Source organism: Rhinopithecus roxellana, chromosome 20 (assembly GCF_007565055.1).
Source record: "Rhinopithecus roxellana isolate Shanxi Qingling chromosome 20, ASM756505v1, whole genome shotgun sequence".
NCBI classification, from domain to species: Eukaryota; Metazoa; Chordata; class Mammalia; order Primates; family Cercopithecidae; genus Rhinopithecus; species Rhinopithecus roxellana.
In genome coordinates this window covers 80,570,341-80,597,988 of record NC_044568.1, presented here as the reverse complement: position 1 = coordinate 80,597,988, position 27,648 = coordinate 80,570,341, and the positions used below count along the sequence as shown (strand labels likewise).

The 27,648-nt window shown below is 42.6% G+C and overlaps 1 protein-coding gene and 1 pseudogene across 1 annotated transcript in view; one reads left to right on the top strand and one right to left on the bottom strand.

The window, feature by feature from the left end:
* Positions 1–27,648, bottom strand: part of SHISA9 (shisa family member 9) — a 341,495-nt gene that overhangs the window by 82,625 nt on the left and 231,222 nt on the right. The window lies entirely within an intron of this gene.
* On the top strand, positions 1,668–2,165 carry LOC115895157 (annotated as a pseudogene).

Here is a 27,648-nt window from a genome sequence, read left to right as displayed (position 1 = left end):
TTTGTTGTATTTTTAGTAGAGACAGGGTTTTACTGTGTTAGCCAGGATGGTCTCCATCTCCTGACCTCGTGATCCGCCTGCCTCGGCCTCCCAAAGTGCTGGGATTACAGGCGTGAGCCACCATGCCCGGCCAAAGAAGTAATTTTATATGTGTATACAAATGTACCTATCAATGAGTGTTGGCAGGATTGTGTGCAGGTACACATGTACACACAATTAATAATGGGCTAACACTCATTTAGAGTTTACTACATGCCAGGCTCCATCCTAAGCATGTTGGCAAGTACCACCTCATTTAATCCTCACAGTAGTCATCAGTTACACACATGTATATGGCTCTGTCTGAGCTGCGTGTATGCAGTTTTCTATTAGGTAAGCACAGGCTCAGACTGGCTGTCAATTTTCTGCTGCTTAACCCAAGCTACATGAAGAATGTCAGGAAGGCACACTTTCCTGGACTGGAAGCAGTAACAATGAATTAAAAGATAGATCATAAAGTCCCTTCAAAATACCATCCACTTAAGAAACAGCAGACACCCAGCTTGAGTTTTTTTGCTGTGTAAACACATTCCCACCACCCCACTCACTTAAATAAGGCTCCTCCACTTTGGCATCCCCGCAAACACATTTTTTACAGTTTCTTTTTCAAAAACAAGATTGCTCCCTCGGCAACTGTTTCCAAGCACATTCCCTCATTCTGGGAGAGGGAAGAACAAAAAGCAGAGAAAGCCTCTTGTTACTATACAGGGAACACGGAATAGGGGTAGGGGGAGAGGGGCAAGTGGGGAAGAGGCAGAAAAGCAAATGAGATCATGGACTTCACCAAATGGAGTTAACCAAATGTCCCCCGCCCCAGCCATGTTTCCCCCAGGCCCAGTAATTGCTAGTTAGTTCAAAGGCTGTGGCCTGGGTACCTTGAGTAGTATAGTGCCCTACCCCCACCATATGCACGTGCGCGCACACACACACACACACACACAAACACACTATGAAAGGCCAGAGGCCATCCCCTGCAAAGCAGTCTGGTAGAGCTAATGAGGAGGTTGAAATTATCTCCCTCAGAAGGGTCATCTAGTTAATAACATTTTCTCAACACTACGTTGACTACTTAAGAGCAGCAAAAATAGTCCCAGGGCAGGTGGGGAGGGGTAGGACCCTAGAAGAAAAGAACTAAGCTACCAACTTTTTCCATTTCAATCCATTTCATTCCAATGTATGCCTTTAACTCAATAATTATGTTCGATCCAATTCGTTCCATTCCATGATATCCAACTAGTCCACTCTACATCATTCCAATACATTCCACTCCAATCTATTCCATTCTAATCCACTCCATCCCATTTAAAGTCCAACTCATCCCATTTGATCCCAGTTCAATCCATTCTGTTCTAATCTACTTCCATTTCATTTCATTCCATTGCAACTCAACCTCTTCCATTTCAAGCCATTCTGTCCCCAGTTCATTCTACTCCATTATATTTCATCCCATTTCACTATTCATTGTCTTCTTAATCATTTTAATCTATGTCAATAACTCCTACAAGAAGTATTTCATTATCATCTACAATGTGAGCAGCCATGTGTACCATGAGTGATGTCTAGAGAGGATGTCTAAAGAGGGACAGAGGGCAGACGCTGCCGCCGAGGAAATTCCTGTATGACTTGCCATGGTCAACCCTACCGTGTTCTTCGACATGGCCGTCAATGGCGAGCCCCTGGGCCGTGTCTCCTTCAAGCTGTTTGCAGACAAGGTTCCAAAGACAGCAGAAAATTTTCGTGCTCTGAGCACTGGAGAGAAAGGATTTGGTTATCAGGGTTCCTGCTTTCACAGAATTATTCCAGGGTTTATGTGTCAGGGTGGTGACTTCACACGCCATAATGGCACTGGCGGCAAGTCCATCTATGGGGAGAAATTTGAAGATGAGAACTTCATCCTAAAGCATACAGGTCCTGGCATCTTGTCCATGGCAAATGCTGGACCCAACACAAATGGCTCCCAGTTTTTCATCTGCACTGCCAAGACTGAGTGGTTGGACGGCAAGCATGTGGTCTTTGGCAAAGTGAAAGAAGGCATGAATATTGTGGAGGCCATGGAGCGCTTTGGGTCCAGGAATGGCAAGACCAGCAAGAAGATCACCCTTGCTGACTGTGGACAACTCGAATAAGTTTGACTTGTGTTTCATCTTAACCACCAGACCATTCCTTCTGTAGCTCCGGAGAGCACCCCTCCACCCCATTTGCTCGCAGTATCCTAGAATCTTTGTGCTCTCGCTGCAGTTCCCTTTGGGTTCCATGTTTTCCTTGTTCTCTCCCATGCCTAGCTGGATTGCAGAGTTAAGTTTATGATTATGAAATAAAAACTAAATAACAATTGTCTGTCAAAAAAAAAAGAGGGACAGAGTCCCCATCTTCCCAGGCTTCTTGAGGAGGCAGAAACAGCCCTGACAAAACATCCTGAGAACAACCACATAACCCTGTTTGCCTTCACAAGCTCAGAAAAACAAAGATTCACAGCAAAGGAAAGACCCTAAACCTGAAATCCTAACTCTCTACGTGGATCATGGACAAGAAACCAACACCACTTTGGTGCTCTGCAGAGTGGAGGTAAAAAGCCAGGCTGATGTGTGGTCAAATTCCAGACCTTCTCCTTAGCAGCTGTATTAGACAGGATTATGCTGCTGCATCCAACAGCCTCAAAATCTCAGGGGATTATATCAACAAAGTTGTATTGCTCACTCATAATTCCTCTCTCTCATACATTGCCTGGGGTCTCTGTTCCATGCCATCCTCACTGCCAAGAGCCAGTTGACAGAGCAACTTCTATCTGGATCATTACCCATCACCATGGTGGAGGGAAAAAGCACATGGCCGTGTATTGGCTCCTAAAGCTTCCACCCAGAAGAGATCCGGTTCATTTCTGCTCACCTTTCAGTCTCCTAAGCGAGTCACATGCTTCTACCCTCATTCAAAGAGAACAGAAACCACACTTTGAGAGGGCCAAAGAGCAGGGAAATTTTCTTGTGCTTGGGAGGAGAACAGGAAGTATTTGGTGGGTAGTGCTAATGACTACCACACCAGCTACATACCTGTAGACCCCTAACTTAAATTTCCTTAAGCTGCAGTCTCCCCACCTGCAAAATGATGATAATTAAAATCTACTTCTTAGGTTTGTTGTGAATATTCAATGAGATAGGTGTAGAAGAAACCCAGCACATAATAGGTGTTTAATAAACGGTAATTCCCTTCCCCGAGCCTCTGCAATCATCTCCCTGCCAAAATCCTTGCCAAAACACCAGAGACACAAGCTAGATGGCTCTTATCTGGGAACAAAGAGGAGTTTTCAACTCACCCCCACCCCCACCCCCATCCCAGCCCTCAGATCTGTTGCCTGTATTTGCAACAGGAGCTTCAGCCACGTGCTTGTTGGTGAACCATCTGCTTCACAAATGTAATTATATCACAACACTGATTTCTGATGGGCATACATCAATACCCAGAGATGCTGCATTCCCAAACATTGCAGAAAAAAGCACCATAATCTCCAGAGCAGAAGTGTAATCAAAATGAGCGATTATCAAGTGCAATATTTTCTCATGCTCCAGAGAAGACTGGCAAACATCCTGGAACATCAGGTCTGATACCCTCCAGAGGGCCACATTTCTCTGCTTGCCAGAGCTCGTACTGGGATGAAGTTGGTACTTTGGGGCATGCTTTTGCCTTTTCTGAAGACCCTGTGGGAGGCAGTGCCTGAGGACCCTCTCTGTTGTGGAAATCCCACGTTGGAGTTCCACCACAAGGTTCTCCAGAAATGGGCATGAGATACCTCGACAATTCACTGTACACCACACCTGTTCTGTGTCTATCAATTTATGCAGCTGGAATTTCTGAAGCACCTTCTCTGAGCTAGGTCTTGGAACTAACTGTGATTCTCCAATTCTCCATTCCTAAGTGGATTGCAACTATCAAGCTTTCCATTAAAAATCCAACATAGAAACAAACATTTAAAGGCACACTCTATTATAGGCATATTTTTTTTTTTTCTGGTTGAGCTCTATATCCATTTCCTAAGTTGGCTGTGACAAACTACCACAAACTTAGTGACTTAAAACAACACAGATTTATTATCTTACATGTATGGAGGTCAGAAGCCCAAAACGGGTCTCATTGGGCTAAAATCCAGGTGCCAGCAAAGCTGTGTTCCTTTCTGGAGATTTGAAGGTAGGATCATTTTCTTACCTTTTGCAGCCTTTAGGGGCTGCCATATTCTTTGGCTCAGAGCCCCCGCTCATACTCAGAGTCAGCTGTGGCTAATTACATCACTCTGACACTCTTCTACCTACCTTGCCTACATTTAAAGAAAGTTTGTGATTATAGTGGCATACCCTAGTAATCCAGGAAAATCTTCCTCTTTAAAGTCAACTGATTAGCAACCTTAATTCTATCTCAACCTTAATTCTCTCTTGCCATGTAACCTAACGTATTCATGTAGTTTCCAATTATTAGGATGTGCACATCTTTGGGGGTCCATTATTCTGTCTACCACAATATCTATTCTTCCTTCTTGGATAGAGTCTTCATCAGTTCATCAAACTGGGTGTTCCATCTTTGCCTGGCAAAGGACTGGACATGTGACCCAAGGTTATCCTGGGATTTACCCTTGCCCCTGGGATTTGAATCTTGAGTTGAGTGACCCAATAATGGAAAATGGTTGACATCCAATCATTTCAATGACAGGATATGCTAGTCCCAGGACTCTGAAACTTCCCTCATCTCCTTCCTTCCTAAAGTGTGGTTCTCCAGAACATCTTCTGATTCTGTGAGCTATTAATATCTCACTTTTCTTCCAATAGATCATGTATTTGTTTAAGTCATCCAAAGTTACTTTCTCTTGCTTATATCCCATGAGCCTTGGCAGGCTCAAATTCAAATAAAGACACAGAGAGATAAACAGAGAAACCTAACAAGCCTAAAGATAGGCAGACACATAGACAACCTCTCCTGACTTGTATGGAGGACAGAAGATTTATTTTGGGGGAAAAAAAGTGTGTCTGAAATAAATAGCTCAACTAGATGAATTTATTTCTAGGGAGTGGTAGACTTTTCCTATGCATCTCTGGGTATTTTTGTAGTTCCAACGTTGGAACTAGCCCCTTTTATTTATTTACACTGAATGAAAAATCAGTATGATAATATGCACGGAATAAGGTTTCTGTTTTGTTTTCCTCCCTGATCTTTTTCTCACACAATTTAATCTAAGAAGCCACATGGGTCCCTAGAGGTAAAGGTGGCAGAAATGACTGCAGTTTCTGTCCATTTATTCATCGAAAACAAATGATAACACCTACTATGTGCCAGAAACCCTGGTGATGTGGAGATACAAAGTCTGACTCCCTGGACGCAAGGGTCTTATTCATTTATTTACCCAAGAACAAATTCCTGAGAAAGACTACTACTTGCCAGCCAATCCATGGCTCCGTTCTCATAGCAATTCAAGACCAGTGATAAAAGCTATTAAGTGGGCATGTACTGACGTGCAGAATGATTATCAGGGAAATCTGTTTTTCTGAATGAGACAAGTGTATTTGGCTAATTTATAAGAATCTAAAATGTATTTAGTTCAAGAGCTTGTAAAGAGTTTGTAAATTATGCAGTCATGTAACTTTGGAAATATTCTTTATATAACAAGAGTAGAGATAGTTAGTAATTGAGGGGATTTGAGGTAACATGTCTGGATGGATAAGATAAGATATATCCAGACACAGGTGAAGTAATAAGGGACCGTAAGAAGAAGTTGAACTGTTTGTTGTTGAGCCACATTGAAAGAGGTTGTGATCCTTTGAAAATGAAAGTGGCTGGGTATGGTGGCTCATGCCTGTCATCCCAGCACTTTGAGAGGCCAAGGCGGGTGGATCTCTTGAGGCCAGGAGTTAGAGACCAGCCCGGTCAACATGGTGAAACCCCGTCTCGACTAAAAATGCAAAAATTAGCCAGGTGTAGTGGCAGGCGCCTGTAATCCCAGCTCCTCAGGAGGTTGAGGCAGGAGAATCACCTGAACCCGGGAGGCAAATGTTGCAGTGAGCTGAGATCGCACCCCTGCACTCCAACCTTGGTAACAGCGCAAGACTCCACCTAAAATAAAAATAAAAATAAAAGTGACCAGGTGCCGCTCTTGGTTGTCTCCATTCATGGAGCTCCTGCCTCATGCTAATGATAATATAAGAAGAAAACCCCCATGAAAGTGAAGTCAGTAATAATCGAGGGACAGTAATTCATATTCTGCTGGTTCAACCTTAGAAAAATTGAGATGGGGTTTGGGAGAGGTTTGAGATGAGGGCAAAAAGAAAGAAATGAGGGAAGGATTATTTGGAGATTCGATAAAAAGGAAAGGTTACATTGTGGTTTTGATTGCATCTTGGATATAATCCCTATCTGGGGTTTCTTCCATGGTCATGGTTGAATCCCAACTAAGTAAATCAAGTGTTCATGTATTCACATGGCTTTACCTGCCCTGCTTGCCACCATCACTGCTTGCAGGGGCGGTGGGAGGTCCTAGACAACGCCTCTGCAATGATGCTGTGCAGATGAATCACCTCCTTTTAAAAATTCATATTCTGATTCAATAGGATTGGGGTAGGGCTGAAATTCTGCATCTCAACAACTTCCCAGGTGATGATGACACTACTGGTCCCCAGAATATACTTTGGGTAGCAAGGCTAGGAGTAGAATAATCTCATTATCTTGGAGTTTGTTGTGAGCCCTCTTTCTTAGCTACCTGCCCTGTCTCTTGCTGCTGACAAATAGGGCCAAGTCTACTGCAATAATGGAGGATGGCAGGGGATTGGGAGACATGGACGTCACATCTAAGGAGCAGTGAGAGACCAGAGGAAACCCAGGTCTGCCTTGGGGTGTCAGGGAAGGCCCTCCATGACAAGTGTCATTTGAGCTTGTTCTTGAAGGGTGAGTTTGCCAAAACCAACAAGGGAGAGGATGGCAGTGCATGCAGATGAGACAGCATGAAAAAATACACAGAAGTGGAACAAACACAGTAGATTTAGGGAACTCCTGGAAGGCCAATTTGGGTGAAGAGGAACAGGCTGCCTTCAAAGTACAAATGAAAAGAGTGGGGCCTCCTTAGAAGTCAATCTTGGCCAGAGTTGACACTCTGGATTGTTAACTAACAAAAACAGGCTTAGTTAGTTTTTTTTTTTTTTTTTTTTTTCAATGAGGATGATAATAACCATTGAGTATTTCCTATGTACTGGGAACTGTGATAAGCTCTTTTCATGATTATCTTTTTTTTTCTTTTCTTTTCTTTTTTTTTTTTTGAGATGGAGTCTTGCTCTATCACCCAGGTTGGAGTGCAATGGCATGATCGCTGCTCACTGCAACCTCTGCTTCCTAGGTTCAAGAGATTCTTGTGCCTCAGCCTCCTGTGTAGCTGTGATTACAGGCACTCACCACCACAACTGGCTAATTTTTGTATTTTTAGAAGAGATGGGGTTTCACCATGTTGGCCAGGCTGGTCTTGAACTCCTGACCTCAAGTGATCCACCTGTCTCAGCCTCCCAAAATGCTGGGATTACAGGTGTGACCCACCATGGCCGGTCCCATGACTATCTCTTTTGAATGTCACAGCCACTCCAATTTTAATGTTGGGAAAAGAGAGGCTCAGAGATGCAATGTAATCTGATCAGGGTCAAGGAGCTAATAGAGCTAATAGATGAGGTGCCAGAAATTGACCTGATGCAACTGAGGGTACCCTGTGATTAACCACTGTGCTATACTACACCCAACCTGGCAACACAGTGGTTCTTCTCTATCTCTGCTGGTAAGTGGATTCAGGAAACCCTCTGTGACCCTGTGCCCAGTGAGCATGAACCATAAAACCCAAGGCATTGAACCACAGCCTCTCCACCCCACGCCCCCTCCTCTCTATCCCCAGCTGCCCTTCAGTGCCAGGCTCAGGACATCAGCCTGGGCAGCTGGAGTTCCAGGCCTTTTCCCCAAACATTTGTCTCCCATCAAGAGAGTTTGAGAAGGAGCATATGGCAAGATAGGATCATTTCTCAGACGTTGATCTGGGCCTCAGTCCTTAGCAAGCAGGGTTTTCAGTGTTAAGGAAGCTCATCTCACTGGCTGAGGGCACCACTTCCCCACATTTATTCCATGCCACCCCTTAACCACAGCAGTAAATATCCCTTTGCCTAGAACACCTGCTGCTGCTGGTGGTGAATGAAAGGGTGTTGCACTTCCGTCACTGAGGGTAGAGAAGGTACTGACGTCACACGTCAGAGCTGTTGGAGTTACATAATCCCAGAAGCTGCTTGAGCATGGAATAAGGCCATATTTAACCTCGGGGGAGCTAAAAATAGGCAAATAGAATTTTATTTCCCCGTAAACTTTTTAGACTTTAATTTTTTTTTTTTTTTGGTGATTCTAGGCTAGGATTGTGTGTGGCCTCAGGCAATTTTTCACTGTTGAATTATGATCCCTGGGAAATAAGTATGGTCTATATGCAGAGTATAGTCATGGGGTGTGTGTGTGTGTGTGCGCGCTTGTGTATGTGTGACAGAGAATGAGGGTGTGGAGAGTGGGTGTGTGAATGAGAATGTGTGTGTCTATGAGATGTATGCATATGAATATAGACATAGCTATAGATGGTAGATATAGATATGGAGTGAATGCAGACTGTGGTTTGCTGTGGTGAGGTGGTGTTGATATGAGTGTCAATGTGACGTGAGTGGTAGGTGAGTATGAGGTATATATGTCTTGTGGGTAGAAAGGTTTTGATGCAGTTGTGTGCTATATGTCTGTGGCCAGAAGTATGGATTGTGTGGGTGTGTCATGGAAACTGCGCATGGTATGTGCAGTGTGGATGTGTTTGCAGGGGTGTGTAAAGAGCACGTGAACCCAAGGCATTGTGTCTGCTCTTGCCTGTGTGAGTGTCTGGCGGACGTACTTCACAGAGCGTGGGGAATATGTGTTTGTGTATATGCACATGTGCGGGGACATGTGGGAAATGCATGTGGGAAATGTGATGTGCAGGGGGGATGCACCAGAAGTACAGGAAGGGCACGAAGGTCATGCAGGTGTGGGCTGGCAGGTGTGTATGTGTGTGACTGTGCATGACATGAATCGTGACACCAGGAAAGACGGTTGCAGTCCTGAGCACCTCCCCCCATGTTTAGAACAACCCAGGTCCTTCTTCAACATATTTCCAGAGATCTATCAGAAGTGTTCTCCAGAATGCTGTCCTACTGCTCTCCTTTGCCCCTCTCAGACCTCAGTCCCTAATTATCCCTTTGACTGGGCACAAAGTATTTGGGGTGAGTAGCATCTCTTGGAACATGTGAGCTTCTCTCAAGCTGTGCTCGGTAGGAAAAGATTTTCCCACCCGGTGGAGGTGGGAAAAAATGAAACAAAACAAAAAGAAAAACCATAAAGCCTATCATAAGCAGAAACAGCCCAGAGTTAAAGCTCAGTTCAGGTCAGGCGTGGTGGCTCATGCCTATAATCGTACACTTTGGAAGGCCAAGGCAGGCAGATCACCTGAGGTCAGGAGTTCGAGACCAGCCTTGCCAATGTAGTGAAACCCTGTCTCTACTAAAAATACAAAAATTAGCCTGGCGTGGTATTCTACACCTGTAGTCCCAGCTACTTGGGAGGCTGAGGCAGGAGAATTGCTTAAGCCTGGAGGCAGAGGTTGCAGTGAGCCAAGATCACGCCATTGCACTCCAGCCTGGGTGACACAGCGAGACTGAAAAAAAAAAAAAAAAAAGCTCGGTTTACACTTTTCTGTAAGAATGAAGAAAACACAGTGTAGCTTAGAAGAAAAAAAGTCCTTAGCCTTAAAGTTTCTAGTTCCTGCTGTCACTATTTTATGATCTGACCTTGGGCAAACCCTTGATTGTAGAAACTTCTCTTAACTCTTTCCCACTCCAGTCACAGCCCTTAGATAGAATTCAATCTCCTTAGCAGACCCTCTAAGACCCAGGCCCTGCTAGTTTCTTATTTCCTACCATTCTTCCATGTCACCATATCTTCTAGGCTCAACCACCTACTGACTGTTCCTCAAAGGTAACGCTGTCTCGCCAAAAACAATATGCATATTGCTGTCTTTTGCACTCAGTAAGTCCCTCTTATCTGTAGAATGAACAAGAAGGACACATTATACTATATTCATTCACTCATTCATCTAAAATATGTTGAGCAATTAATAGATTCCAGTGGATCAATTAGGCTCTAGAATGTGCCAACCAAAAAATATGCTTCTTTCCTTTGTAAAGCTTATAAACTAAAATTGACTGAAATCAGACTTTTCTCCAGAAACCTAGACCCATAATCTACATCTGAAACTGGAGGGAAGAAGAATTTGAAGAACAGATCCCATTCATTGAGCTGGTGCTCCATTGATCACACCTAAGAGCATGATTTCAGGATTAGGCATGTCTGGGATTGAAACCTGACTCTCACAACATTAAGACGTGTGGTCTTGGACAAGTTTTTTAACTTTTTGTACCTCTGTTCCTTCATGTAATAAACCCACCTCAAAGGGTTGAATGAGATAACTGCCTCATTCCAAGGGCTCAATAAATGTTGGCTTTAAAAGCAGTGCACCTAGACTACAGTCAACAATAATTGATTGTACATTTTCAAATAACAAAAAGAGTACAATTGAGTTGTTCATAACACAAATAAAGGATGAATGCTTGAGGTGATGGATACCCGATTTACCCTGATGTAGTTATTAGGCATTACATGCCTGTATCAAAATAATTCATGTACCCCATAAATAAACACACCTACTATGTACTCACAAAAATTAAACACAAAAATTAAAAAAAAAAAAACCCAAAACTATGCACCTAACTTCCTTCTAATAGGCTTGGATTAGGCCCCTTTCATATCCTGAATGCAGGAAACCTGGCTTCATTTCCCAGCCTAGTCCATTAGGCTGAGACCTCCAGCATCTTATCAATTCGAATAATCATTTTCACTATGAATTTTGTTTTCATTGGGACGGAGTCTCTCTCACTCTGTCGCCCAGCCTGGAGTGCAGTAGTGCAATCTCGGCTCACTGTAACCTTCACCTCCCAGGTTCAAGGGAAATTCTCCCACTTCAGCCTCCCAAGTATCTGGGACCACAGGCACACACCACCATACCTCGCTAATTTGTGTATCTTTAGTAAAGACAGGGTTTTGCCATATTGGTCAGGCTTGTCTCAAACTCTCGACCTCAAGCAATCTGCCTGCCTTGGCCTCCCAAAGTGCTGGGATTACAGGCGTGAGCCACCTCACACAGCCCTTGCTATGAATTTTAAATAAGGTATTGGAAAGCCAGTTCTATGAAGACAGAATTTTTTTGTCTGTTTTGTTTACTGATATAACTTCAGGTTTTAGAACAATACCTGGCACACAGTAGGTGCTCAGTAAGTATCTGTTAAGGTAATGAGTACTGCACCTATTGGCAGATTGCAATTAATCTCTCCAACTATTACTGTTATTAATAACTCGCTTTCCACATGCACTATACAATGTACTCCATACTTCATCTTTAATTCTCTCAACAAAAATCATGAGTATTCCCTTTTGTATATAAGCAAGTAAGCAAGCTAGGATCCAGTGAGGTTAGCACCTTCCACACAGTCACAGCCACATAACTACATTTTTTTTTTTTTTTTTTTTGAGATGGAGTTTCACTCTTGTTGCCCAGGATGGAGTGCAATGGTGCAATCTCCACTCACTGCAACCTCCGCCTCCCGGGTTCAAGCAATTCTCCTGCCTCTGCCTCCCGAGTAGCTGGGATTAAAGGCACCCGCCACCATACCTGGCTAATTTTTTTGTATTTTTAGTAGAGACAGGGTTTTGCCATGTTGACCAGGCTGGTCTTGAACTCCTGACCTGAAGTGATACACCCACCTCAGCCTCCCAAAGTGCTGGGATTACAGGCATGAGCCACCACGCCTGGCCCACATAACTACCAAGTGCTAGAATTGGGATTTGAGGGCAGAGCTGGTTTCAAAAAGGGACTATGCTGCAAAGTAGGTGCTCCTGTCGTTTCCTGGGAGATGCTGAGAGTCCTCTGTCTCTCTCATCCCTGCAATGGGGTCTGCAAGCTACCTGGCAAGGAGCGCATGGGAAGCAGCCAGCACTAAGAAAACAATAGGGTCGAAGAAACATTGTCAATCACTGCCAAAAAATCATGACACTAATTAAGAAAGATGCTCCCTCCTCTGCCAAAAGCTCTATCTTCTTGCGGGGATCAATAAATCAAAAATAATTGTTTACGTTGTCTAGCCTCCCTCCTTCTCTCTTGCCTAGATTTTTTTCCCTTCTTTCTTTGTATAATGTGAAAGTTGATGGAGTAGCCTCATTTTCACTAATGAAAGAAACTTAATTTTTTGGCACTACATCCCTCATTAAGAAGAGCAAGATCCACTTACTGGTGGCTTCCGCTACCCTCCATTTGTCCAAACCAAGGCCCAGAATCTGCAGAAGTCCAGTTTCGGCATAAAACTTAAGCTTCCATTAAATCTATTTCTATTGTTTAGCAAAGACATTTAAGATGGTAAAAGTCACTAAAAATGGTAGCAGCCCTTTTCTCACTATTTTTTTCATTTCATCTCTTCTCTCCCCCACCTCATAGTATACACATGACCAACAGTGAGGTGGCCCCAAAGAACTCGGAACCTAGAAGCCAAATCACCCACTGAATACAAGATGAACACCAGAGCAGAGATAGGTGATGTTAAAGAACTAGCCCCAGCTGGGCACGGTGGCTCACACCTGTAATCCCAGCACTTTGGGAGGCCAAGGCGGGGAGATCCCAAGGTCAAGAGATTAAGATGATCCTGGCCAACATGGTGAAACCCCGTCTCTACTAAAAACAGAAAAATTAGCTGGACGTGGTGGTGCACACCTGTAGTTCCAGCTACTGAGGAGGCTGAGGCAGGAGAATCTCGTGAACCCAGAAGATAGAGGTTGCAGTGAGCCAAGATCTCGCCACTGCACTCCAGCCTGGTGACAGAGTGAGACTCTGTCAAAAATAATAATAATAAAAAAGAACTAGCCCCTCCAACCCCAAAATAATCTCCTATACTAGGATATTACACTAATTCATCCATCAGAAAGCTTCTTGATCATCCATACATTCAATGAAAAAAGTAAAAGAAAAAGACATTGACCATGCCCATCCTAAACGTACAGTACCGTACTTAACCAATTGAGTTTATTTGATGAAATAGATCAAATGCTACTGGTTGCAAACATGCTGCAATCAGATTTCTGGGGGATAAAATGAGTCCTAATTTGTAAGATTTTCCCATGATCATAGTGTAAATATCCCCACCAAGATCAACTGTAAGCAGTTGATGTGAAGTCACTGAATGTGGATTTGGGAAGAGATGTGAGCAATTGGTCCTTATGAGTCACTCAGGACAAGCTGACTCAAGCACTTCCAATGGTACTGCCTCAGGGATTGTAATGTAGCTTCCTATGTGGTTTGGCCAATGGGGGAGAATTCACCTGCCTCTGTATTGTCTGTTTGATGGTTGGCTCTTGTCTTCAATGGAAAGAGATATATTTGCATGATGGTTTATACATCAATCTAGTGGGAATCAGTCCCTGGAGCTGGATCACATCAAGAGGGATCACCACTAAGGCTGGGGAGCATGGCAGGGAAACGGTGACCAGATCACAGTACAGCTTCCCATAGGGGACCCACGCAGCTGACCCACTGGCCTTTCCCCTGCCTCATGTGAAATTCAAATCACCCTCTGTTGTAACTGCTTCCTTCTTGGATGGCTCTGAATTCCAGAAGAATAGGTACAGGGATATATTCATCCTTGGCACACTGTGGCGTTAGGCTAAAAACTTTCATTAACACATTAAGTAAGCAGGCTAAATTAGAATAAAGGAGAGGCCGGACATGGTACCTCATGCCTGTAATCCCAGCACTTTGGAGGCCAAGGAGGGTGGATCACCTTAGGTCAGGAATCCGAGACCAGCCTGGCTGACACGGTGAAACCTTATCTCTACTAAAAATGCAAAAAAAAAAAAAAAAAAAAAAGTTAGCCAGGCCTGGTGGCATATGCCTGTATCCCAGCTACTTGGGAGGCTGAGGCAGGAGAATTACTTAAACCCGGGAGGCAGAGGTTGCAGTGAGCCGAGATTGCACCACTGCACTCCAGCCTGGGCAACAAGAGCAAAACTCTGTCTCAAAATAAAATAAAATAAAATAAAATAATAAAATAAAATAAAATAATTAAATTTAACAATAAAATAAAATAAAATAAAATAAGATAAAATAAAATAAAATAAAATAAAGGAAACAGCTACAGGGGCTCTTCATCCACTCTCACAGACTGCTAAGTTCATCCTCACTAACTTGAATATATCCCCTTCCATTAAATATATATAAAAGGGAATTAGGAAGGGCCTTATAGCTCTGTTAGTCTTGATAGCATCCTGAATCATGTCCCCTCTAAAAATAAATCCCTAGCCAGTATGCTAATGTGCTTTCAGTGTGTTCAACATGGTAAGGTTGCTGCATCACCATGGAGACATCCCCCCCCCACTCCATGAAATAATGAGATGGTAATAAAATAAAGGTAAGACTGAGATGATAATAAAGTAATGAACTTGGAGTAAACAAAAGGCAGGGTACCTTGAGCCAGATGATGAAAACTCAAAAGGACTATTTGGCAGAAGGAGAAAGAAGGCATTGCCGGCAGATTTCACAGGAGAGGCAAGGAAACTACAGACAGCTCTATATGAAGACTTGGAGTCTGAGTATTGAACACTACTGGCTCCTACTTAGACAGTTCCCATTGCAGCTGGCCACAGAAGCATACAATAAATTAGCTCTGATTATCTGCATCTAGCTAGAGTGTGAAAACCCAGTGAAGCCTGAAAACTCAGAAACTGCAAAAAATTAAATGGCCTACCTCAGGCAGTATAGTTTGCGGAACTCAAACTGAATAGCTACAGAAGGGAACACATGGGCTATTACTGATCTGGGCTTAGGGAAGACCTAGTAAGTCATTGTGGCTCTACGGTGCAGCTTGGGCCTGCTAGACACCCCATTCCTAGCCAAATTAGAATGAGTTCCAGGCCCCCACTTCACCCAGTCCACACCCAGACAAGAAGGACCTAGAGTCATATCCAGGAGAACCACCTTGAACTGGCTACGGATCCAAGGCTGAGCCTCAGAAATGCTCCTAGAATGGGGACCCTGTAATGTTGTTTCAGGTAGAAGAGAAAGCTGTGTTGATTTCAACTTGTGCAGGGCGGAATCTTTCTACCATCTAAGTTAATTTCCTGCTTCAGCATGGAAGATCTACAGATCTGTCTCTCCAGGGTTGTCAATGTGAACTCTCAATGTCCAGTTATTACAGCCATAAAGGATGGGGGAGGTAAAGAGAGGCAGTAACTGGCCATTATGTTAGTAGACAAATCCCCATGACTTGCCTATTTTCTTATTTGATGAACAGCAAGTAGTGTTGACTACTTAATTGAAAGACTCAAATGACAAACAAGGGCAAGGAGAGTTCTTCATAACACCTTTGCAATTTTTCTGTAATCTAAGCTATTTTATTTCTGTAAATCTATTTCTGTAAATAAAAATTATTTTATTTCTGTAAATCTATTTCTGTAAATAAAAAATTATTTTATTTCTGTAAATCTAAGCTATTTAACTATTATTTTATTGATTTATTTATTTAGAGACAGAGTCTCACTCTGTCACCAGCCTGGAGGGCAGTAGCATGTTCTCGGCTCACTACAACCTCCACCTCCCAGGTTCAAGAGGTTCTCCTGCCTCAGCCTCTCAAGTAGCTGGGACTACAGGCACGCACAGCCATGCCCGGCTAAATTTCTATTTTTAGTAGAGACGGAGTTTCACCATTTAAGCCAGGATGGTCGCGATCTCTTGACCTTGTGATCTGTCTGTCTCAGCCTCCCAAAGTGCTGGGATTACAGGTGTGAGCCACTGTACCAGGCCAATCTATTTTATAATAAAACATGTAAAAACAAAAGATGATAAGTGATTTCTAGTTCATTGAGATTGTATGTAGGGTTCAAGCTATTGCTCAGCTCATAAAGTGATTGCTGTAACAGGCAAGTCTGAATTTAAGTCTCTTGTTTAAATTTCTCCATTGTCATTATCTCCAAGGTAGAAAAAAAACCTGTGTAGAAAAAAGACTGGAAGGAAATAAGAAAGAATAAGAGCAATGGTTGCCTTTAGACGGTGGGATTCCATATGAAAAGTCAAAGGTTTTTTTTTTTTTTTTTTTTTTTTACTTTAATTTTTCTTTGTCCTCTAAATTTTTCATGATTAATTTTGAAGCATAAGAGGATTTTGTGAAAGTCTTGATTGTTGTTCTACTACCTACCAGATGAATCTCCTTCAAGTAATATACCAGGGCTTTTGTGATCTGGTCCTGTTTCTGCAGGTTCAGCATCCACTGCTCTTCTTCCCCCTTTACATTCTAGTATTTCTAGATAATTCTAAGTGCCCACAGTTGTGCCAGATGTGCTCTGTGACTTTGTACATCCAGTTTCGTAGTTTCAAATGCCTTCTACCTTCCTGGTCTAGTTGTTGGGTGTTTCATTCAAAACCTAGCTGGAAACCTTTCCTGACCCCACAGACCCTCCCTACAGAATTCACACTCTCCCCTAACTGCTGTACACATGTTCCTATCATTGCGCTTGTCACACTGATTGATATTGATCTGTTTACACGTTTACCCAGATTATGAGATCACTGAAGGCAAGGATAGTGTCTGATGTATCACTGCATCCCCGGTACCTAGTACTGTGTCTGAACTTACAGAACTTGCTGTAAATTAAATGCAGAACTTGCTGTAATAAATCTTTGTTGGGTAGATTTATGAAATGGACAAATAAGGACATGTTTAGCTATCCCCAGAAAGGAGTACCATCGGCCAGGCGTGGTGGTTCATGCCTGTAATCCCAGCACTTTGGGAGGCCAAGGCAGGTGGATCACCTGAGGTCAGGAGTTTGAGACCAGCCTGGCCAACACAGTGAAACCCTGTCTCTACTAAAAATACAAAAATTAGCTGGTTGTGGTGGTGGGCACCTGTAATCCTAGCTACTTGGGAGGCTGAGACAGGAGAATGGAGGTTCAAGCAATTTATGTATTTATTTAGAGACAGAGTCTCACTCTGTCACCAGGCTGGAGTGCAGTGGCATGTTCTCGGCTCCACTGTACTCCAGCCTGGGCAACAGAGCGAGACTCTGTCGAAAGAAGGAAGGAAGGAAGGGAGGGAGGGAGGAAGGGAGGGAAGGAAGGAAAGAAAGGAAAGAAAGGAAAGAAAGGAGGAAAGAAGGAGAAAGAAAAAGAAAGAAAAGAAAGGAGGAATATCTATTTGCAAAACAAGAAGGAATGACCAAGGGTCAAAAGCAAAGCATAAAGCCAGAGACAAGCTGGGCACTCAGGTGAGAGGCAGGTGAAGTTGTGGCAAAGCCTCCAGGATATAGACAGCCAGGGACCTCATCTGAGTCACAGCGAGTGGCTTAATGAGTGACTCTGAAGAGCAAGGCCTGCCTCTTCTGAGGTTCCAAGGTGACAGTTTTAAAGCTGCCTTGCTGTGCAATGCCAAAAAACAGGCTCTAACCTGACTTGTCTTGTTTACTCGTAGGATCCTTAAATTGTTAGGAACAAAATGCCCACCTGGGATGGTCAATTCCAGTGGTTTGGAAACTGCATTGTACAGAAATCTGGAATTATGAAGAATTGTTTCCAAGATAGGGAATGTGGAGGAGACTCGTGCTACAGATCATGCCATGCACACTTCAACTAGGGCAACTCTGTTTATAGCAGGCTTCCATACTGGCACTCCACAGGAAATCCTTAAGTAAACGGTTCTACTTCACTGATAACGTAAAGGAAGGGATGAAGGGAGAAAAGAAAGGGAGAAAAGAAAGAGAGAGAGAGACAGAGAGAGAGAGAGAGAAAGAAAGAAAAGAAAGAAGGAAGGAAGGAGGGGGGGGAAGGGGTGTGAAGAAAGGAAAAGGATGTGAGAGGAGGGGATGGAGAAAGTAAAAAAAGAGGGAAGGAGGAAGAGATAGAGGAAGGGAGTTACAAAGAAAAGAAAGACGGCAAGAAGGAAGGAAGGGAGTGAAAGAAGGAAGGAAGGAGGGAGGGAGGGATATAATAAAGGGAATAAAGTTAATAAGAGAAAGGAAGAAATGAAGAAACAAATTACAAATAAAATCTAAACCTGCAATGAGAAAACAGTCAGAAAGGATGATATTTCTGAGGCCACAGTGGAAGGTAATGGCACTGTAGTGGTGACAACTTCATTCCTCTAATTCCCAACTCAGTACCCCACGTTTGAGGATAGAAGTCGCATTACCTACATCTTCCTCCCCTCCACCCCACAATGCTTCAGAGTGTCCTAATAGATGCTCCAAGCCCAAGATGTCCAATGAATCAAAAAGCAAAGGTGAAGGTGGGTACCATGGAATTAAAAACTGCAAATAAGGGACAGACCCTCTGGCCATGTCAGGAGCCATGAATTCTACAAAAAAATAAATAAATAAATAAATAAAAGTTTCCAAATACGAATCCTCATAACATGCTCACATGAATGGGGGAAAACGACTCATAACTAGGGCAGCAGTTCTTTGCATGTGAAAAAGAGATAATGTGTCTGGAACACTCTAGTCCTCCTAAATGGCTCAAAGACTCCCCTTGTGAGACATCCATCCATAATTGTGAATCACTAAGAAAAATCTTTCTTCAAGACTCTACAAAAGAGAACTTGAATGAGGAGGAGAGGAGGGGCAGTTCATGGAGTCTAAGGTTTAGGGGCTGTTATATCTGTTCACTCAACTTATATTTTCTGAGAATCTCCTATATGCCAGGCAGTGTCATAGGAGATTAATCTATAGTGATGAAGATGCCACCCTTATTCTCAAAAGCTCAAAGTCTAATAGGTAGACCATCATGATTATACTAGTGTGATAAGGACGAAACAGTGTAGGAGAAGGACACTGCGGAAAATGTGAGCACCTGTTCTAGCAAAGGAAGGTCAAAGAAGAGTTCCTGGACCAGTGTTCTCAAGTTCGAATCTATGAGTTACCCACACATTTTATTAAAATGCAGCTTCTGATTCAGTTGCTCTGGGATGAGGCCTCAGATTTTGCATTTCCATCAGGCTCCCAGATACTGCTGCTGTTGCTAGGCCACAGAACACAGGTAGAGAAGCAAAGTCCTAGAGCACAGCCACTCAAAATATGGCCCAGGGTCTAGCGGCATCACCATCACTTTTGGGTATGCATAAATGCAAATTCTCAGGCTTTACTCCACACTTGCCAAATCAGAATCTCTGGAGGTGAAGCCCAGAAATCTGTTTTACCAAATTCTCTGTGTGACTATCATGCATGTAACATTTGTGATGCTGCATCCTTGGGAATCTACTTGTACTTAGTCCTGAAGAAAAATAAGAGGCATGAAAACAAAGTGTGAAAATGGCATTTCAGGCAAAGAAACAGCTGGACAAAGCCATAGGAAGAGGAATGAACTGGGGCCCAGGAGTAGTTTGATGCAGCATGCATGATCAAAGAAATGAGGCAGGGAACATGATTAAAGATTTGATCCTCCAGCTGGATGTGGTGGCTCACTCCTGTAATCAGTACTTTAGGAGGCCAAGGTGGGCAGATTACGAGGTCAAGAGATCGAGACCATCCTGGCCAACATGGCAAAACCCCATCTCTACTAAAGATACAAAAATTAGCTGGGTGTAGTGGCATGCACCTGTAGTCCCAGCTATTCGGGAGGCTGAGGCAGAAGCATCACTTGTACCTGGGCGGCGGACATTGCAGTGAGCCGAGATCTCACCACTGCACTCCAGCCTGGTGAGAGAGTGAGACTCTGTCTCAAAAAAACAAAAATAAAAAGATTAGATCCTCCATTGTGGGCTCTCTAATGAGCCTCCCTAGTGTGATCAATTCAACACTATTCACACTAATAGATGTAAGAAGTGAGTTGATCTTTTTCTTGTCTCAACTTGGGGGTCCCTTGTTCATTTTCCAGGCTTCCTGAGACATATTTTTTCATGACCTCAGACTCTAATCACTACTGCCATATTAGGATCCCCACACAACAGCATCTATTAGGTATTCCACTATCTGCCTCCCATTTCAGAGCCAACAAATATATTCATCCAACTCCATTTGGCCAGATACAGAAGGTTAGGATCGTTGCCAAGGCAAAACTGGTCTTGACTTCTCAGGAGCTGAGACAGGCTTGAAAACTCCTGAAAGGGAAAGGATACATTCTGTTGAAATGCCATGGAGAATGCAAGGAGGTATCACGTGTGTCATCGCTTCCTAATTCTACTCGGTGACAGACATCAGTAATTAATCCTTGTTCTCTTTCCTGCCGAACCTACAAGCTTTTGCAGAAACCTTCTCAATCTAACTCCTTAGGAACCTGCCAATGACCGAAAAGAGCTTGCATCTAAGGGGAAATCCTTCTAATCTTTTAATCCATCTTTCAATGATACATTAGTGAAAATGAACGCTTTACTGGGCATAGGAGGGAACAAAAGGCTGCCATAATTTTTCCACATGGTGTGGACTTACCAGTAGAAAGGACTCTTATTCCAGAGTCATCAGGTGAAGTGATCAAACTACCCATTAAGGAAGGAAATTGGCTGGGCGCAGTGGCTCCTGCCTATAATCCCATCACTTTGGGAGGCCAAGGCAGGTGGATCACCTGATGTCAGGAGTTCAAGACCAGCCTGGCCAACATAGTGAAACCCCATCTCTACTAAAAATACAAAAAATTAGTCAGGCGTGGTGATGGGTACCTGAAATCCCAGCTAGTCAGGAGACTGAGGCAAGAGAATCACTTGAACCCGGGAGGCGGAGGTTGCAGTGAGTGGTGATCACACCATTGCACTCCAGCCTGGGCAACAAGAGTGAAACTCCATCTCAAAATAAAATAAAATAAAATAAAATAAAATAAAATAAAATAAAATAAAATAAAATAAAATAAAATAAAATAAATAAAAATAAAAGAGAAGGAAATTTTGTAAATTTCACACAAGGGAAAGAAGAGAAAGGAGAGGGAGTGCACATTACCGAGCCCCTACTATCTGACATTCACTCTGGCAAGAAATTTTTATTTATAAAATGGTTCATCTAATCCTCAGACAACCTTACAGGGTAAATATTGCCACCCATATTCTACAGAGGTGTTTCAGAGAAGTTAAGTGACTTGCCCGCTGCCAATCAGATAGTAGACGAAGAGCTAGAATTCAAACCAGAGTCTCTCTAGATTGAAACATGGGTCCTTCCCCAGTATATTCTAATAAACAGAGGCATCAAGAGAAATATTACTAATTTAAACAAAGAACCAGACTTCAGAATAGCATATGCTTCAGGGTGGATAGTCTTAGAGAACTCTGGCAGCTAAAAGCTAGTGTGTTCTCTTAAAGGGCTATTCCTGGCCCAGAACTCTCAGTTTCAAATGGCCTGGGACTGACATGCCAGCTTCTGGTTGATTCCAAAAAGGACCCGATAGTGGAATATCTACCCCAGAAGCACAAAATCCTTAAGGAACAAAATGGTGTTTTTGCCAGATGAAACCTCAAAGAATAATCTGTTGCCTTAATCACTAATTCTACAATCTGGTTTATTTCCTTTCGTTGGCCCTTGCATCCATCTTGCTGTTGGCTTTACTGTATATTATACAAGTAATTATATTATGATCACTATTACTATTATAATAAGTTCAAAGATCGAGTTCTCCAGAAGCAGATGTTGAGATAGAATTTGGGATGCGATATGTTTAACAAGGAATCAACACTTGTGACAGGAAGGCTGAGGCAACAAGATTGGGCAGAGGGAGAAGTTCAACTGCAACCAGGCTAGCATGGGACAACCCAGCAAGGAGATCTGGATAGAATATTGTCCACTGGGGTTGTCCTCCTTCTGGCAAGAATGGGCCAACCTTTGTATATATGCCTCTTTCAGTCATTGGAGGTTGGCTGCCCTGGAAAGACTATGATGATGTAGATCTCTACAGATGAAGGAGTTGTTAGTTGCAGGCTATCTGCTGATCACACTCCTTGTAGCTGCGCAGCAAGTTCTTTTTTGAAGGAGGATCCAGGTGGTGCATCTCTAATTACCAAACTAGTGATAACTACTGGTATTTGAATAGAGCTTCACAATGTGTAACACTTTCATACCTGCTGATACATTTGCTCCTCATAATCCAGATCTGATCATGATATCCTGTAGTAGATTCTGCCGTCGTTCAAAACATTTGTTCTTCCCTATGGAAAAATTGCTTCTTGCTCCCGTTGAGTCATGTAACTTGTTTTGGCTAATGAATTGACAGCAAGGTCAGTCATGTGACTTGCTTTGGCCAGTGAATTGACAGCAAGCCGAGTCATGTGACTTGCATTGGCCAATAAGATCTGAGTGAATGTGAAATGTGTATCTTCTGAGCAGAAGCTTTCAAGAGTCATTGCAGGTCTCTGTTTCCCCTCTCTGCTAAGAGTCCAGGATGTCCCCCCAGAGGGGTGGCTCCTTCAGCACAGATTCCTGAGTGAAGTCACATGGAGTATAGCTATAGGCACTCCATACACTGGCCATGTACATGTGTGAGATACAGGCTTGTGTTGTTTCAAGCCACCAGGATGTTTGAGGATACTTGTTATGGCAGCATAACTTAGCCTAGACTGACTGAAACACCTCTCATCAACCACGAGGCATAAAGCCCAAGCTCCTCAGCAAGACTTTACATGATTCAGCCCCCACCCATCTCTCCAGCCTTGACTCTCACCATACTCACCTCCACTTCACCTTTGCTCCGGCCACATCAAACCCATCTCCCTTCTTGAAAAAAAAAAAAAGAAAATCCTATCCCTTCTTTAAGATGTAACTCAAATATTCTCTACTCTGTGAAAATTTTCCTCACCCCTTCTCCATAGGCAGAAATAACCCCTCCTGTCTTCCCCATTGGCCTGGGAAGAAACTATTTTGCTCATCCCCACCCAGTCCCTTGCACATTGTCAGGCATTCAACAGAGGCTCAACAAATATTTTCTGTAATAAATAATAGCTAGCATATACTGAGATGTTAGTGTGTGCCAGGCATTGTGCTATGTGCTTTATGTACATTATTTTATTGAATTTTAAATTAAATTAAGATAGGTATTATTACTGTTCCCCATTTCACAAATGAGAAAACTGAGACCCAGACAGGTTAAGTAGCTTAGTTTACACTTGGCAGTGATAAACCCAGGCAGTCTGGTGCCACTACCCACTTCTTAACCACTGTGCTATCCTGCAGTGATCAGTATATGCCCAGATTCTAACAAAGTTTCTTACACCTAGTGGACACTCAATAAACGGTAGCAGTAGTGTATCGAGATCAAGATGGTTGTAGAGTCTGCTCCTAGTGCAGGCATAGAGAGAGTACATTGTCAGTAGGAAATTTTTAAACAATAATAGAATCACTAAGATTTTATCTGCTTTATATTATCACCATGCACAAGCAATTCGAAACAATGTCGATGATAAAATATTCTTCCCTGCCAAAGTGGACCATTTCCATTCCACACCCCCTTTGATTTAACACTGAATAGTTGCTAAATGAATGAATGAACGAGTTGATAGAATTGATGATAATGAGAGTGATGAAGATGTAGCAATTGACAGAGAACAAGCCAATTACTTCCATGACTTTCAATTAAAGCAAAGCCTATAGCCTGGTTTGACACGTTGCTTCCCTTGGGTAATGTGGGCAAAATGTGAGGGGAAACCAGCCAACCCAGCTGGAGGGGACTGGCATTCAGGAAAGGAAGAAAATAGTCCACTTTTCATATACAATGGGGCTTGCATCACTCATCAACCTGAGGTGTGAGGACAGAGAAATATCTCACCCTGGTGCCCTGCCTATGCCAACGGCCAGAGCTATAGAAATGTAAGGAGCATTCAGGAAGGAACTGGGAACCTGAATTGATAAAGACACTATTGGGCAATGAGCCAAGTTTAAACAGCCCATGACTTAGTAAACTATTACTTTTTTCAAGAAAAATAGAAATGAAAATATGGACATTCCTCGTGAGCAAATTCCCTTTCTTGAGCCTTTCATCATAATCTTATGGACATTTTATCATGAGAGACGATAGGAATTTCAACATTTGCACACTTTCCTCCACATCAATGAGAATCCCTTTAAACTTGGTAAAAATCAAGATCCAGAAAAATAAAAACATGTCTAAGATTCCACCTGACTCTGCAGTCCCAATCTGGGGGACTTCTCACTTATTTGTCTACTTTTTGGCCTCCTTGGACTAGATTGTGAGTTGCTGGAATGTAGAGACAATATCTCATTCCTGTTTGCTTTTTTAGCTACAGAAGTAGTCTTTGGTTTGTTGAATGAATAAACGATGGCTTTGCCTCTCTCTGTCATGGTCAAACCTGGGTGACTCTTTCCTAATACACCTTCCCCACGTGATGGACCAGATCACACAGAATGTCCTCCGCCCAGTCATGGGGAAGATCTAGAAGGTCTGGGCCATCTCGAATTGTTTGTTTTTTAAGAGAAATGATTCTCACAACTTGTTCACTTTTTCCCAGAATTTTTCTCCAAAGACCTTCAATTCATCTTATCAGTGAGAGGTCCTCACTCGGGAAATAATTGCTTTCAATACCTTTCCTTACTGCCTGTTAATTTTTCTCTTCATCAGGAAAGCATGTGTCAGAAGTAGCCAAACAATCACAAGGAGACAATGACTTTAAACCCACTGGTTCTTAATGGGGGCAATTTTGCCTCTAGGATTAAGGGGACATCTGGCAATGTCAGGACACATTTTTGTTGTCACAGCTGGGGAAGTAGATGCCACCAAATCTAGTGAGTAGGAGCCAGGGATGCTGCAAAAATGTACAAGACACTCCCCACAGTAAAGAATTATCCAGTCCAAAATGTCAGTCATGCCAAGGGTATGAAAATTCTGCATTAGAGGCACTGAAGGTTAGAAGCAGTAAAATATATGAAATCACAAATCCCATTTTGGGAAAAAAATAGTATTAGCAGCAATAGCAGTAAACATCTACTAGGTATCAGACACTCTTCTAAGTGCTTTACATTTAACTGTTTTAATTCTCATCCAACAGTCTTCTGGGAATACTATTACTATCCCCATTCTACAAATGAGGCAACTAAGATATACAAAGTCACACAGCTAGTAACTATCAGAGCTGCTGTTCACACCTCGATTGTCTGCCTCCAAATCTGTATTCTTTACCACTCTGGCCTATTGGAAATCAGGGAGGGTTTCTGTTCTGGCTGATACTTTCATTTTTAGAAACAGACACATTGTCCTGTTCTTGTCGCTGTGATTAGAACTTCAGCAAAGCAAGGAGTTTGCACTTGTATAGGTTTCTGTAGGAAAAAAACTATCAGGACTGAAGACTAAACAGTGACTAATGTTTGTAATTAGGGAGAACAAATGGCAAACCCGCGAGTCCGGATTCAGTGTCTATTTCCACCACAGTTGTTAATAAGGGAGGATGGTATCATGGAAAGAACATTAACTTAGGAAGCAAGAAACATGGATTCAGGACCAGAACTCTGCTGCAAATAGGTTGTGAGACTTCAGGCAAGTTCTTTAGACTCTCAGGCGTGATTTTTCTTTTTTGGTATTTTCCATTTTCACTCTTTGGGGGTCGTATAGAGCAGGAGTTGAAAAACTGTGGCCCATAGGCCAAATATGGCTGTCACCTGCTTTTGTAAATACAATCTTTTTTTTTCCCCATCAACTTTTAAGTTCTAGGGTACATGTGTAGGATGTGCAGCTTTGTTGCATAGGTAAACGTGTGCCGTGGTGGTTTACTGTACAGATCAACCCATCGTCTTGGTATTAAGCCCAGCATCCATTAGCTATTCTGCCTGATGCTCTCCCTCCCCCCAACCTCCACAACAGACCCCAGTGTGTGTTGTTCCCCGCTATGTGTCCATATGTTCTTATTGGTCAGCTCCTACTTGTAAGTGAGAATATGTGGCGTTTGGTTTTCTGTTCCTGCATTAGTTTGCTGAGGATAATGGCTTCCAGCTCCATCCATGTCCCTGCAAAGGACATGATCTCGTTCCTTTTTATGGCTGCATAATATTTCATGGTGTATATTTTTTACATTTTCTTTATCCAGTCTATCATTGATGGGCATTCGGGTTGATTCCATGTCTCTGCTATTGCGAATAGTGCTGCGATAAACATACACATGCATGTATCTTTATAATAGCATGATTTATATTCCTTTAAGTATATACCCAGTAATGGGACTGTTGGGTCAAATGGTATTTCTGCTTCTAGATCTTTGAGGAATCGCCACACTGTCTCCCCCAGTGGTTGAACTAATTTACATTCCCACAGCAGTGTAAAAGCATTCCTTTTTCTCCACAACCTCGCCAGTATCTGTTGTTTCTTGACTTTTTAATAATCCCCATTCTGACTGGTATGAGTTGGTATCTCATTGTAGTTTCGATTTGCATTTCTCTAATGATCAGTGATGTTCAAAATAAGACATTATGTAGCCAACAAACATATGTTAATAAAGTCTTATTGGAACATAGCCACACCAGTCTTGTACATATTGCCTGTGGCCACATTTGTGCTACCATGGCAGGGTTGAGGAGTTGAACAGACATTGCATGGTCCAGAAAGTCTAAAATATTCACCATCTAGCTCTGTACAGAAAAAGTCTGCTAAGTTCTAGTGAGGATGCATTTCATTGCAGAAGATGTTTTTAAACCTGTGAAAATAAAAAGTCATACCTGTGTTATATACTACACTGAAACTCTGTGTTGCTCTGATAAAATCACATATGTGAAGTACTTTGGAAAAGTACCAAGAAATATAAGGATGTGCTATCAATATTAAATGATAGGGATGGTATCATTTAGTGGAAAAAAACAAAACAAAACATAGAATTTGGGATGAAGCATGCCTGAGTTTGAATCCAAGTCCAACCAATTATTACTGTTATGATTTTGGGAGAGCGATTACATTTCCTGAGTCCCAATTTTCTTCCCTGAGAATAATATGAAACCAAGGAGAGAGAATCATACTTAAATCTTAAGGTTGCTGGAAGGACTAAATAAGACATACTCAATGATTGACTCATTTGTTCATTGGCTGTGTCATATTGATGTCCCATTGTGTGCCAGGAGCCATGACAGCCACCAGACATATAGATGTGCTCAGAGAACACATCTGTGCCAACAGACCTTCATTGGGGTCTCATGAAATAGATCTTGAGCAACAAATTTCAATACATAAAAGTTCTTTGAAAATTGTGCGGCTCATTCAACTTAAGTGGTAGCATTACAATGACTGCTACTAACGGCAAAGAATGTTTTAAAAGTACAAAAACTAGCTGGGTTCCCAGTTGCGTGTAGCCTCTGTGGGGTGATGAGGGATTCACAAGAGTGGAAGAGCTTCACTCTGGGAAGGGAGAAGGAAAGAAGGCACACAAGTAGAGCACTAGATCTGAGTCTCTGGTTGGACATGGGGTAAGAGATGGTAAAGAGGAGAAAGGAGTGTGTGAAAAAGGCAGCTCTAGAGGTCAGACTTCCCCTACTGAACATTTGGGACCATCCATTGAGGAT